The following is a 15,181-nucleotide window of genomic DNA, read 5'->3' as shown; positions in this document are numbered from 1 at the left end:
TGCTTTGTGTAAGGATGATACCAAAAAAGTAATCTTAAGTGGTGAGAAAGCTGTGCTCAATGTATTTAAGGGACTTAAAAGTAAAAGGAGATGCTTCATATTGCTTGACTAATTTTAAAAACTAAGTTATAAATGCAGACGCTCCCTCGGTGCCGCGCCGGGTGTAAATATCAAAATATACATTCGTCCCGGGCACAGGCCGAAGAGCGCCCGGCTGGGGTGTGCGGGGAAGGGCAGGACACTAGTTTAGGAAGGTGTACAGTCTGGGCAGGTATAGATTACACTTTTCTAAAACGTATTACAATCTAATCCTTCCACGTTTGATCCCAAAATCCCAAGAAATATAAATCTAAACGGGTAGAAGGCTATGCTGAAAGTTTATTAAGATACCTAGAAGACAAAGATACTGTATCAACTTATGTTGCATTAGCCTGATTATGATTAAAAAACACATATAATTAAACACGCGTTTGCGATTTAAATCAGAACACGATTTAAATCAATATAAATGTTTATATTGTAACGCATACTGTCCAGCCTCCATTTCTCCTATAAAAATTTACTCTGTTGCACACACACACACACAATAGAAGCAGGAAACAGAAGCAGGGACCGTTGTAAGAAGGGAAGAAGGTGACTATTCATTGTTATCAAAAATGACTTAGAATCGATCATGTTGCGATATTTTGAAATATAAAAGTCAGATGATTGTCCATGATATCGCTATTCTATTTTTTCGAAGAAATGTTTGTTAAAAGAAAAGTCTAGCACCAGCTGGATTTGAACACACAACCTGCGAGTTGTTAGTCAGGCACGTAGACCAGTAGGCTACAGGACAACTCGCATGAACAGGGAGGCGAAACAGCCCTACACAGCCCTGTCGCAGTACACGAATATAATCATATCGTTATTAAATTCTTTAGATACGCGATTCCATATTATATTAGCAGAAAAGCTTAAAACTACCACTTTTTCACACGCTATTTTACATGCTAGTTAAATTAAATGTATTTATATATTATATATTTATATCTCTGACCAAGGGAAACGTCTCATTTTTTCAAAGAAATGTTTGTTTGTTTGTTGACTGTTATCAAAAATGACTTAGAATCGATCATGTTGCGATATTTTGAAATATAAAAGTCAGTTGATTGTCCATGATATCGCTATTCTATTTTTTCGAAGAAATGTTTGTTAAAAGAAAAGTCCAGCACCAGCTGGATTTGAACACACAATCTACGAGTTGTTAGCCAGGTACGTAGACCAGTAGGCTACAAGACAACTCGCATGAACAGGGAGGCAAAACAGCCCTACACAGCCCTGTCGCAGTACACGAATATAATCATACCGTTATTAAATTCTTTAGATACGCGATTCCATATTCTATTCCCTATTAATCAAATTCTAAAAGTATGCTTGTTGACTCCGGTATCACGTTAGTTAAAGACTTCGAAGCTTAAAATGTTTAGGGAGAAATGGAATACTGGTGTGTATTTTTTTCTTTAAAGTACCAAGACCAGCTACTGTATATACTGTATGTTTATGTTCCAAAATTAATATCGTTTATGGCCTTCACACGCGTTACAGTATGCTCCTATTCTTTTTATGCTCAGCTACTAAGATTTCCCTTCAGTGGTAAAATTCAATATCTACAACGGGCACAGCAAAGACGTTTACTGTAAGTCTTTCTACGACAGACCAACGGACCACGAGTGCCCCTGTCGGTCAACCAATCACGTACTGCGGTGCCACGCGTCATCTTGCGTCACGCTGCGCGATGCCACCTGCGGTACGTGTCTGTAACGCGCACTTTGAATAGCTGCATCTGTATACACTCACAGACTCACAGATACACAAATAGACACTATATACGGACATAGGCACCGCATACACTCTTAGGTACAGATACACTATAACTAACACTAATGCAGGTACTGCTAATATTACAACAGTAACACTATCACCAAAACTTACACTATCATTGTTACTAACACTGACAAAAACTACTACTAGACTAATAATACTTATAATAACAGTAATACTCTCATGAAAACTAACATGATGATGAGTGTTAATACTCTGACCCTAACACTGTAAGTATCACTAATATTACATAAATACTAGCATTATGGTAATTGGTCGATACAGTCTTTATTAACTGTTTTCTAGATACTTAAACAGGGTCAAGAAATGAATCAGTACTCACCAATCGGTGAAGTTAATCGATTTTTCTACGGTTCTTCAGTTTAAATAATTGGTTGTCGATAGATAGCTCTTCTCTGTGCGCTCCGTGCGCCTCCCGCGGTCTCTCTCTCTGATCCCGGCGCTCTGGCTGGTGTCTGTGACGTCACAGCGCTTATTCTGACAGAGCAGAGCGCGTCTCTGCCGCTTTTGAGTGTCTTTTTCATGAATGCCAGAGGTACTCGAAATGTTGCAAAAAGAAAAGTGTTTACTTCACAGATTAATGTGTTACAAAGTGTACCCGTGTGGAGCAATAGAGAACGAGCACGAGTCCCTGAAAGAAGCGTTTTCAAGGGTTTTACACGAATCATCAGAGTATAGAAGCCAGGAGGATTAGACTCATGTTCCTGGAGGTTAAAACGTGTATCCTGGTTTTATTTCAACCCAGCTCTCAGCTCTATAGGTAGTCTGATGATTTAAATTAACTGTATAACTGTTACAAGACTTCATCTAATTGTACATTTATAAGACTGTCTGTGAGACACTTGTGAGAGCAGCTGAATCCCAGGGCTGGTGTAGAATCACACACAGACAGGTCTTCTTCTGTGTGATCTGAGTCCCACTGCTCAGAGCTACAGACTGGTCAACTGGTCACTATTTTAGTCACGACCATCGGCCTTTGGCTACTAATAATCAATATACTGATCAGAGTGTCCATACTGGTGTTTATTACATAAATACAAAGATAATTCCACACTCACTTGTGTTATAAAACACTTAAAAAACATGTTTGGAGCCTGATATACAGTAAAGAAAGTAATACTGAAGGGCTGGAAGACCTGGAAAGGGTTAATAGAACCTTCTTGCTTCCGACCTGGAACAGAGCCCACAACTGCCAGATCAGTGACCCCTGAGCCCAGGAGAACCAGGAGCTCTTTTATGTCTCTAAGCGGCTGTGAGGAAGGAGAAAAGGGGGAGATGTGACCTGAGTCCAGGCTGTTCTGTCTGATATTATTTATGTAGCAGCACTGATTGCCTGAATGCCCTCTGGTTTAGGTTTTTCAGGATATAGATCACTATGGAGTTGAGCTTCAGTCTGAGTGTGAGTCTAAGCTGTGAATCTGACTGAGAAGAGAATAATGATTTTTTATTCTGCCTCTGAGAATTTTTCTTCTTTGCCAAGTGGTGTTACATCCCCTTCAGATACTCTGCACAGACTGCCAGAGTGAGAGAAGAGGAGAGAGAGATGGACAGATAAGAGCACACACAGCGAGAGAGACATACGTCTTGATTTACTTTGAAGCAAGTGTTCATTTCTTTTCTGTAACAAGTTGTTTCTGAACTTCAAGAAATTCATACAACTTCTGAAAGATAAAATACAAATCTTGCTTATCAGGACAGAAGAAATGCTGCAAAAAAATGCCAGTGATTTTTTCTCCTTTTAACGAAAAGTGGAGAAAAACAACAGCAGTGCATCTCCGTCGGCTTGATTTAGCTTAATACTGTACATGTATTCACTCCCTTTTCTGTAGATTACAGCCTGCGAAAGATTAAATGAAGTTCTTGGTTACTCTTGGTCAGTGCAGAAGAAATACTGCCAGCTGGCAGGAAAATGACAGTATTTTATTTTCTTTAACTACAAACATGTGAGTTGTGAAAAGCAACAGGAATGTGTCCCTGTGCAGCTGTTATACAAAGGGCTGGTGGGTCAAACGCACTCAGGGACGCGCTTCAGATTGTGATGATGTAAACATAATCTCTGGTAAAAATTGAAGGGATTTCTTTGCAAACCCTCTTGAATGTTGCAGGAAATCTTCGTGTTTTACTCGTGTGGAACTACAACAAGTAAACAATTAAGTACCTAAGTCAATGTCCAAGAAAACCATCTTCACGTGTGGAATTTTTCTTTAACTGCTGTTGGGAGAATTCATTTATACACCCGTTGTATCCTTAGCAAAAATATTTTAAAATTAGAACACAGATTTGTTGGAGAACTTGACAATCCTTGACAATCATTATTAAATGAGCATTATACAAATGTGCGTTGATATTTTTAAGATGTACCTTAATTGTAATATATATATGTACATAATTGCTTTGATATGGATGTTCATTTGAAGGAATTGAGGAAACTATGAAAGATCGCAGAACAACCAAAGATACATTTGGGCATCTGCTATTGGTAAAGATGAAAGAGTACCGTAAGTGTGAAGCTTGCATACGCACGAGAGAAAAAATCAGTTTTAATGCACTTCATTAAACTGATGGTGTGCTTATCAATCGTGCATAAAATGTACATAGCAGAGGATGGTTTCGATCCATCGACCTCTGGGTTATGGGCCCAGCACGCTTCTGCTGCGCCACTCTGCTGACAGCGGCTGCAGAGTGATTCAACAAAACTGCTCTATCTTTGCTTTCTAAAAGTGCGCCCGAGATGAAAAGTCTGAACGGTAATCGCAGACGTCACTTTGAGCACTTGGTCTTTTATAGTACAAATCATCACACGCTGCTCTACATGGGCGTGTCTTCAATATCGTTGAGAAGCAAACCTTTTGCTTTCCGAGGCAACTGATTCTTTCGTCGTTAATTCCCAAATCTTCAATGAGAATCAGTGAAACGAAAATCAAACACATGTACACACTCGCGTCCTAGCGTGAAAGAATAATCTACACCCACTTTTTAACACTGAAAATGATTCAGGAAGTACAGCAAAGTTCTAAAATCAGCGAATGCATCTGCATAAATAAAATGTCAATTTTTCAAAAGTAAAATCTTCAGCTTTGAAAGATTGTCATCCATATATTTTCGTTTTTCTCTTTTTTTACATAACACTCTTTCGAGAAACAAACTGTCTTGTAATTAAGGCTGCATTAGAAAATGTGTATCTTGGTTTGCTAAGTTAAAATCGGCACATCCCAGTGGGCAAAAGATGTAGAATATACGACTATCAAACGCATACCTTAGACGTGTAAATGTGCTCCGTAACTGGTCTAGAATGAAATTCTAATATACGTATATCGTTATACGTCAATTATAACTGGAAGTTTATACAGTAGAATCCTGGTTCGTGGCTTAAATTCAAGGTAAACAATACTAAGGAAACAAGTTGGAAACTTGATGTCGAAGTGGGATTTAAATCACCCGGAACATTTCACAACATTGGGCAGTATGTGCCAGAAAGCAATGTTTGACATTCCTTCGATAGCTCAGTTGGTAGAGCGGAGGACTGTAGAGAAATCAACGGGGAATCCTTAGGTCGCTGGTTCGATTCCGGCTCGAAGGAAGGTGCTTTTTGTGTACTTTAATCAAAGAGTTAAAAAAGCGAATCTGTTTCAATCAGACATTGATCAAAAGCTCAATAAACGACGAAGTAGAGGTTCCTGTTCCGAATTCAGCCCACGTCTGATTGTCTTGTTTTGGCCAAGATCTGATCTTTGAATTAAGGGACTACACTGTCTGCTTTGTAAGTCAAAAATACATACAAATGTCAAGTTTTTTTGTAGATATAAAGGTGTTCTCTGTTTTCAAAGGATAGGTACTTAATTGGCATAATGATTTGGTATTGATTTTGTATCGTTGTATTATAAAGTTTGCGCTTTCTGTGTTTTTATCGTATTGTGAACTTATTTTTTAAACAAATGCTTACAAAGGCAAACACGGCACACATCTGTTTATACCAGTGGTGAATTGTACATTTTTATTAAGTACAAGCTACTGTGCACTTCTGGGAGTATAACAGGTTCGATATAAAGTGGCAAAAATATAAAAGGGGAAAATACCCCACACTGCGTGTAAAGCCCTCGTTGTGACTGTTTTAGATTAAAATGGCGTACTGTGCACGAAATGTTGCAGAAACACAGTCTGATATTTTGATAATTATCATTTTAATAATTTGATCAAATTGAGGCCCAGGATCCAAATCTTCAGTTCTGATTTTTTTAAGTGATACCTTTCCTTCCTGTCGTGGAAGTCACACGATGTGAGCAATTGTTTTTTTTTACGTTACGATCCAAAGAGCCTCAGACGCACTTTAACCAAACCAGGATGGATTGTGCTGGGAGCTGGACTGAGCTCATTCTCACTCCCTGTGCTAAAAACAGAATTAGCTCTTCCCCGAACATCGTCTTCAGCTGCTGGATGGTGCTCTGCGTCTTACTGCTCCGGCAAGTACTCTGATGAAAGACAGATCACTTGGGCGCTTTTAACCTTCTCGCAGCTACGGGCGAGACTGACGCTCGCGATATGAAGGCACCCGCTGGGACACATTCTCTAACTTTCACAATCGCGACAGACTTCGCTTTTTAAAACAAAAGTGGATATAGCCCTGAAAAAAGCATTAGCTTTATCAGTTTTTACATTGATCTATTTTGAATCAAAGTTTGATATATTTTTTTTATTTTTTATTGCATTTTACATTATAATAATAATAATCATTATTGCTTACACTTATATAGCGCTGTTCTGGATATTCCACTCAATGCGCTTTACAGGTAATGGGGACTCCCCTCCACCACCACCATTCTCCTGAATGATCACAGAGAGTCAGGACCTCGGTTTTACGTCTCAGCCGAAGGACGGCACCTGTTTACAGTTTAATGTTCCGTCATTGTACTGGGGTATTAGGACCCACATGGACCGCAGGGTGTGCGCCTAGCGACAAAAACCAGACGTGTGTCGGGCTCGGCTGCGAGCAGGACAATGACGTCACGGGGACAAAGTAGAGGAAATCAAAACGGTTCTATAAAAGACCTGTGTCAGCTGTTGGTTTGCAGTCTGGACTCTAAATCCTCCGATCCGATTTTAAATCTCTCTAATACCTGAGCTGCGGCTTCTTCCGAGTATTTATTCGTATACTTATTATGTGTAAGTGTATAGATGAAACCTTTCATATATTGTTCAGTTTAAACCAAAATGCTTTACTAATACAAGAGAGAAGTATAGTATGAAGGATGTGACAAATTTATGATTTCTTGGAACAAAACGGTTTTTATTTGCATTCGAAATGAAGCGGAATTTTAGCGCGACACACAAACCCTTTGTCTTTTTTAGAGAGTGATTTTTAAACAGACATAAATGTAGAAAACGTGTTTTTTTAGCACTACAATAGCAGGGTCAGTGGCGTAATGAATAACGCGTCAGGCCTCGCGTCAGAAAATTATCAGAACTGTCCTTGTTGTAATTAGCACGAACTGCACAGGCTCTGAATCAGACCATTTCAATTAGTCTGATCATTGTAGGACACGTTAATGTAGAATTATTAATAGGTTTATTAGTTAGTTAGTTCAGGTTTACCCACCTGAACTAATGTAAAATTATTACTTGGTCTGTCTCGTTTGTATATAAATGAATGTCTCTGACAACTTAATGTTAGTTTTATGATGTAGGTCAGGCGTTGACATATGCACGAGTATACAAAATGTCTCACTCCTGATTCAACTCATGTTCTATAGGAGATTGGCGATTCCTCCTGTTTCTCATACAACCATATCAGAACAGAAGCCCGTGTCACCTAGCTGTGATTCAAGATCGACTCGCATCTTTATCCCTTTTTTGTTCGTGATCATTATTTTCTTTAGTTATGATCAATATTGAACTTTTTCTAAATGAAATGACAATAATCAAACATGCAGGCAGATTTTTGAAAAGTATTCGGAATTGACAGGGTGCCCCTTTGGAACAGTCGTCAGAAAATGTGAGAAAATGAAAGTTATGTAAGCTCTCACACAAAGCATTGAAGATTGGAATCTGAGTGTAAAAAAGCTACCCGTCTCCCAATGATAGGCAAGGATACACACCATGACTCGAATAGACTCAGCGAACATTAACACCTATGATATTAAGAGTGCTTTGCACGTGTCGAACTTCAAGAAGGAACTACTACAACAGTTGTGGACATAATTCAATACCACCAGCAAAGTCCAATGCCGGCAACGTCTGAGAAAATAATGTTCACTCATGGAATTTGGTCTTTGAATGGCTGGCGAGAAAATTCATTTATACTCCTGTTGCACCCTCAGCTGAAACATGTTAAAATAACAACGCAGATTTGTTGGAGAACCTGACAAGAATTATTGGGTTAGCACTGTATGTTATTTGGTATCTTTACTTTATTTTATTTATATATTTTTAATATAAATGTTAACATGCATGCTGTATAATCTATTGTCATTTTAAAATATGTTAGCTGTGGATGCGAGGGGGGCTATTATACCTTGTGAAACACGCAAGGAACTGTAAAAAAGGCTGGTATTTGAATAAGATTGGCGATCACAAGAAAACCACAATTTATGTGGTATTATCATCAATATCCTTCAAAATCGACGTTCAAATGAAGGATTTGAAGAAACTATGAAAAAAGCAACAGTAGTAGCAGAGGATTTTGATTTTTGCTCTTCAAGTCAGTAGATCGCCATAGAGTTGCACCCCTACAAATAGCACAAAGGATGAATCCCACCATCTTCATTATTGCTATGTTTGTGCCGGTGAAAGTAGCGTTTGTGCTATTGAAAGCATCTCGGAAGATGAAGGTGCAGTCACTTCCACATGTCATGATATCATTAGATCCAACGACAAGAGCTGAAGCCCCCCAGTCCAAGCCAGCAATGTGAGGAAGAGGGGTATGGAGGAAGGTAGTGTGGCCGAGCAGTCTAAGGTGCTGGATTTAGGCTCCAGTTTCTCTGGGGGTGTGGGTTCAAGTCCCACTGCTGCCAAATGTTAGTATTTTAAGACCTGCAATACGATCAGTAAAAGCGCTTTTTGTTAGGCTGCGGGAAGTGTTTAGAGATAGACTTTCTAAAAGACAGGCTGTCAGCTTAACATCAAGGCAGAAAAAATATTTTGTTTTCTCAACAGAAATTCTCTTTGGCACGTTCAGCTTTATGTAGGGAACAACATCTGCCGAGATCACTTTTGAGGCAGTGCACATGATAGTGTTCCGGCAAGTACATTTAATATTGGCTGTGGTGGTGAGCTGCTTTTGTCTGTGAAACTTTTAATTCTTCACGCCGAATCGTTGGCAGGGGTAAAGCTTATTAAATCTTTGAACATAGCGCTCCATCAGAAATACTTTGTTCGTGATCAAAAGAGATCAGAGGATTAACTTCATGAATTCACATAGCATACCTTACAGGAAAGATTTAAAAGGGGAATTGATTGTGCTTCCTGATGTTGTTCCTGTGGTTTCTTTGGATACAAAGGTGAATGTTCTTTGACGTTCTGCTAGAGTATCCACTGGGTGGGCTTTATCAATTAGCTCGGATAGGTCATCAGTGCTCCGTCTCCGGAAAATAATCAGCACTGTCGTTTTTTCCTGTGCTGTCTTTTAAAACATATAAGATCACGAGTTTACAGATTTCTCAAAATAACAACTATACATTTTAACCCAGCGGTTAGCATTCCTTCAATCCAATAGTTTTACTCTGGGTAAAAAGCAGCGCAATATACAGAGAGATGATATTCAAATATTTCAACGTTCTTATTGGATTACCTGTATGGAGATATCGCTCAGAATTCCTAATATGATTTTGAGTTCAGTTTTGCTTTACTACTTTCAGAGTCTTTCATTGACCTTGCTGAAGCAGAGAAGTGACATAATCACAAATGCGACCTACCTGTGCTGCTGTTTCTGGTTAATAATGATTATTGCGAGGAAAAAAAAACAGCTCCTTGCATTAAGAGCAAGAGCAACCAACGCGCTCTCTTGTTGAGTTGGTTTTTTTCCGTGGTACTCTTCCTCAGATGCAAAGTTATTTGGCGAGCAAGGACCTCTGAGAAGGAGCCTGAATCCGTCAAGAACTCTGAAATTCTAATATCACATTACCGTCTTGTGTAGCTCAGTGGTAGAGTGCATGCTTTTCATGTATGAAATCCCTGGCATCTTGAGATATCTTATATTGTTGTGCTCACATCGCAATCTTCTGTTGAGTGAGAACTCTTTGCTCGTGTTCATAGAGAGCCAGGTTTACACAATTAAATTCAGTCACACACAAAGTGCTACAGTGTTGCTCTGCTGTTTTAAATGTACCTCCAAAGCATTTCGTTCTGTTAACTACCAAATGATTTGAACTAATTTTACGTCATATTCAGGAAATCCAGAGAAGGTCATCAGACTTTTAGTGGCTGTTGAAGAAAACACCTGTTGAATCTCACCAGGGATTTCTTGAGAGATCATTCAGCGAGCGAGTCCTCCCTCTGGACTCCAAACATTTTGGGTTAAACTGTTATCCACATACTCTAACGAAGAGAAATGTTAGTGTCTTCCGGTGTGTGAGCCCATTTCTAAAAAAAAAGTTATATAAATTGAATTGTTCTACTTTTTAGGCTTGCATAGTCTTATTAATATTTCAGTTAAATCTTTTTTTTCTGTAGTAACATCAGTTGATATTAATATTAGTCCTGATTTATAATTTTTTGTCATGGTTGATCTTAAGTAATTTTGTAATTAGTTTCAGTTTTGAAAAATGGTGCAGAGAAGCTACCAAAACTGGTAATGTTCATATAATGTGTAATGCAATAGCAGCATTTTGGGTTGAAAACAAAAAGTATATCTTGGTATGAATCCTAACACTTCATAGGCAGCGTTCTAGGACTTCTCGCTTCAGATAAAGTTGTCAATACATCATAGATTTCTACTCAATCAATATCAGCAGTGTTATCGCTACCGAACGCTAAATATAGATCCTGGCAATACTTCGTGAGATCTTCGTAAGAAAATCCAAAATACTACGGAAGGAATCAAATTTATATGTTTCTTTGGATCGAGAATATGATCATTATGAGATTCAAAACATGCCTGTCTTTTCTTTTTTCGAGGACAAATGGATTATTGAGGTGTAAAGATGGGTTCAAAACCAAAATCACCTGCTATGGCTGCTGTTTCTTCAAATCCTTCAACTGATCATCGATATCGAGGAATAATATATAGTTTCTTCAAATCCTTCAACTGATCATCGACATAGAGAAATAAAATTATACAAATTGTGGTTTTCTGTTAATTGCCAATTTGACTGTAATTACATCTTCGTTTACAGATGTCTTGCATGTATCACAAGGTATAATAGTCGCCGTGCGTCCTCAGTTAAAATGTACGACAAAAGTACAACATTTATGGTTACATCCATATTAAAATGAAGGTAAATATACCAAGATATTAAAATACAATTGTACAGTCCTAACTTAATAATGCCTGTGAAGTTTTCCAACAAATCCGAACTGTAATTTTGAAATATTATAGCTGAGAATGAAAAGAGAGTACAAAGATCAAATTCAATGAGTGAAAATGCACCAGTAGTTCTCTAAACTCAGTTTCTTCCCTGAAATGACTTGCTTGTGAAGCACCAAGCAGCCTTGAACGGATCGCAGAAATCAAATATACAGTACAGATGGATTCAGAGTGTGCTTTCCAACTTTTGTGCAACATTTTCCTTTGATAGGGCGGAGTTGTCTTCACAATCTGGGTTAAATAAAAAGGAGTGATGTCAGTGTTAAACAGCTTTCCTTCTTGGGGAACAACGGTTGTGTTCCATATTTCTAATTATTTTGGTTTCAAGATCGCAATTTAGTGTGAAACATAAAAGCCAGCTGGATAAGCTTTATTAATTTCCCTCACGGGATCAATAAAGTATCTACAGTATCTATAAATCTCTTACACGTCATTTACAATGGCCTTTCAACTAATAGCCCGTGCAGGGATCAAACCCTAGCTGTTGGTACAGTACGAGTTGCGTAAGGCTCTGTAACGCGCAGATGAGAAACTAACCTCTGCTTCTTCATTATATACACAGTGAGCTATATATGCAATATATATGCCTAAAGAACTGGACAATCAACTGAAGGACCTCAACTGGATGGCCGTACACAAGAGACTGGCCACCAGAGAGGTCCTCTACAGACACTCGCTTACCAGGAACCCGCATTGCCCCCGGGACACGTGTTTCATCGAGGAGACTCAGAAGCACGTGTTCTGGATCTGCCCCTTCGCCAAGGCGGTGTGGGGCAGAATGGACAACACCATGCAACTCCTGGGGACGGGTGCGGTGCTCAGTTACCAGTACATTCTGCTGGGGCTGGCACCTACCGGATTGGACAAGGGGACGCAGTTCCTGATGTGGCTGCTGCTGTCCCTCACTAAAAAAGGCCTGTGGGACTCCGTAAAATTTCCAGAGATTCATTTATTTTTAAAGGAAAATCACCAACAGCGGCCGAGATCTACTGGAGTTTTTTCATTCTATACTGCGATTTCTGAAGGGTACCCTGTGAAAATACAAGTTTTGACGAGAAGGGATGGACATATAATGTCAAAAGGCTTGGGGAATTGAACTTTAAGGTGAAGACTGCAGGTTCAGTAGCAGCAGAACCTGATCAGTATCAGTTGACTCCGATATACTTTGAAAATGAACTTGGGGATTTAGAGACAGACGTGCTACCGTTGCACTATGGGGTACTTAATTTAAAAAAAATAGGAAAAAAAATCAGTGTTCCTGGATCTGTAATTGAGAACAACATCTACACAAGAGCTGCGCAGGAAGAATAAAATGTGGTCTGGGATGAAGAGACTCTCTTCGGAAGAGCGGCGCTCTTCACAGGAGATTTTTTTTTTGTGAAGCTGATTTGTGTCCTTTGGGGAATTCAAAGGCGCTGATTGTTGTGACCTCGTGGCGCAACGGTAGCGCGTCTGACTCCAGATCAGAAGGCTGCGTGTTCAAATCACGTCGAGGTCAGCTGTTAATTTTTCAGGTTCTGCTGGTCCTGAACACGGAATTCACACCATGCAGTTGAGTTCTATCTGTACACCACATAGATAATCTAAACAAAACAGAGCAGTACAGGACACGCAGTGTGGAGCTCACACAGGCTTACAGTCTCCAGCATTGGAGTGGAGGGGAAAAAAAGAACTTTGTTTTTTTTTTGAAGAGAAAAGGCACAGTTCACATCTGCTTAACATCACGTCCAACTTTAGAGACAGCTACATCAGAAAATGGAATCCCGGAAGTTTCAGATAACTTTTTTTAGTACAGGTTCAAGCAAACCTGAAAGTTAATGAGTTTCCGGACACTTTTGTTTTATTAAAAAGTGTCTGAAGCCTGAAAATGTAATTTGGAAAAAAAACCCGCTATTGGACATTAGCAGGTGCTTTTTGTAACGATTTGCTACTTCATGCTGGAAAACAAAGGAAACAGACCCAACGTTTACTTTCAGGTGCGGTTCATCACATAATATAGATGTATTACTGAGGAGTTTGAATAAAATTTACACGAGCCAGGTAGAAGTCGAACCTACAATCTTATGATCCGAAATCAGACGCGTTGTTTATTAAACCGCTGGCATTTCACATGACCTGAATTCCCCCATAGTGTGCTCAGCGCCGCTACTAGTAACGCACCGCTCCGTCTCAAATTTCAAAGTGAGAAACGTGTTTTCTGATTTTTTATGAGTTTTAAAATATAACCTCTTTAAATCAGACAAGGGGTTTATATTTCGCATTGAAATTCCGATTGATTGAGAATTCAAAGAAAGACTGTTTTCTTCCACAGCACCGTATAATTATCACATCCAACAGACTCTCCAACCTCAGTGGGTGAGCAATTGCTCCGATTAATTAGGTCACGTATCATGTTAAATCACTTCTTCTCAACACAACATTTCCTGGTGCACGTTTTCTCTATGAAAAAAAGACATTTTTCCCTTGCACGATTTCTCGTTTTTTATCAAAGCGTACAGAAATAAAAAAAGAAGAAATAGTGTCGCAAAAGAACTCTGTCGCCCTTGGGAGATGTCAAACGCATTGGACATGAAAAATGCCAGATAAAAGCCAGTTCTCTTCGTTTCTCAGTGTCGGGGCTGCTATGTAAAAGAGGCAATTTGCTCTGAGCGCAGGTTCAGCGCTTACTGAACGCAGATGTCTTAGAGCGGTGTGTCCAAGTGGCTGTAAAAGGTGACGGCTGTCCTGTCACCGTCGCTTAGTTGGTTAAAGCGCTTCTCTGTTAAACAAAAGAACCGAGATTCAAATCCCAGCCGTGTCTTTCTTCCTATCTTGTAGTACAGAACGTACCATTTTGGGCACTCACAAAGGGCTTGATTTCGTTAAATGCATGTGTTCATCTCCTTTCTGGAAAACTTGTTTTTGATGAAATTCACACAGCTTGCGAAAAATGAAATTCAATTCTTGGTTATCAGTGCAGAAGAAATATTACCGGTTGGCAAAATAAACGGTAAGAGATTTTTTTTAACCAAAAACGTGTGATTCGAGAGAAGAACCTGTCAGTCAGTCTCTGTGGCGCAATCGGTTAGCGCGTTCGGCTGTTAACTGAAAGGTTGGTGGTTCGAGTCCACCCAGGGACGGGATTCTTTTGCGATGTAAACGTTGTCTTCAGTCGATTGGATTTCTCAGCGAAGCCATAACCATTTTAATATTTGCAGGAACTGCGAGTGTTTAACACGTGTCAGGGTAACCGGGAAATGTCCAATAATGCCCAACATCGCAACTCCCCAGAAAACCATATTCACCCAAGAAAAATTATCGTCGAATCGTCATTTATACTCCAGTTGAATCCTCTGCTGAAATATTTTAAAAATACAATGCAGGTTTGTTTGAGAACTTGACAAGCATTGTTACGATAGCACTGTGCAGTTGGATTTTGATATTTTGACATATTTACCTTAATTTTAAACATAAATACTATACAGTCTATTGTAATTTTAAAATATGTTAGCTGAGGATGCAAAGGGGTGAAAGGGAAAGGTCAGAGGGTATAGTAACAACAAGGTTAGGATTGGTGGAGGTGGTAGGGGTGTTGATGGTTTTTCTCTGTAGAGGATGATTGAGTTTTTTATCCTTCTCTGAAGTGAGAAATTGGAAGAGTTAGGAGTTGAGGGATCTGATGAGGTTAATTATAAAAGGAAGTTGATGTGGAGCTGTTAGCCGTAAAACTTCCTAACGTCTTTGGTTGTCATCAAAGATAAACTGCAGTAAGTAAAGATAAAGAAAATTATCTTTGCTTAC

General features: G+C 39.2%; 4 non-coding genes across 4 annotated transcripts; all 4 read left to right on the top strand.

The window, feature by feature from the left end:
• Positions 1-5,376: 5,376 nt before the first annotated feature.
• trnay-gua (transfer RNA tyrosine (anticodon GUA)) lies at positions 5,377-5,464 on the top strand. Its single transcript is given in 2 exon segments — positions 5,377-5,413; positions 5,429-5,464. It is a non-coding gene; the product is annotated as a tRNA-Tyr (tRNA).
• Positions 5,465-8,809: 3,345 nt separating this feature from the next.
• Positions 8,810-8,891, top strand: trnal-uag (transfer RNA leucine (anticodon UAG)). The gene has a single exon. It is a non-coding gene; the product is annotated as a tRNA-Leu (tRNA).
• Positions 8,892-12,827: 3,936 nt separating this feature from the next.
• trnaw-cca (transfer RNA tryptophan (anticodon CCA)) lies at positions 12,828-12,899 on the top strand. The gene has a single exon. It is a non-coding gene; the product is annotated as a tRNA-Trp (tRNA).
• Positions 12,900-14,446: 1,547 nt separating this feature from the next.
• On the top strand, positions 14,447-14,520 carry trnan-guu (transfer RNA asparagine (anticodon GUU)). Its single transcript has one exon. It is a non-coding gene; the product is annotated as a tRNA-Asn (tRNA).
• The last annotated feature ends 661 nt before the right edge of the window (positions 14,521-15,181 follow it).

This window comes from Atractosteus spatula, chromosome 10, assembly GCF_055471065.1.
Source record: "Atractosteus spatula isolate fAtrSpa1 chromosome 10, fAtrSpa1.hap1, whole genome shotgun sequence".
NCBI lineage: Eukaryota > Metazoa > Chordata > Actinopteri > Semionotiformes > Lepisosteidae > Atractosteus > Atractosteus spatula.
This window is presented reverse-complemented; position numbering and strand designations above follow the sequence as displayed.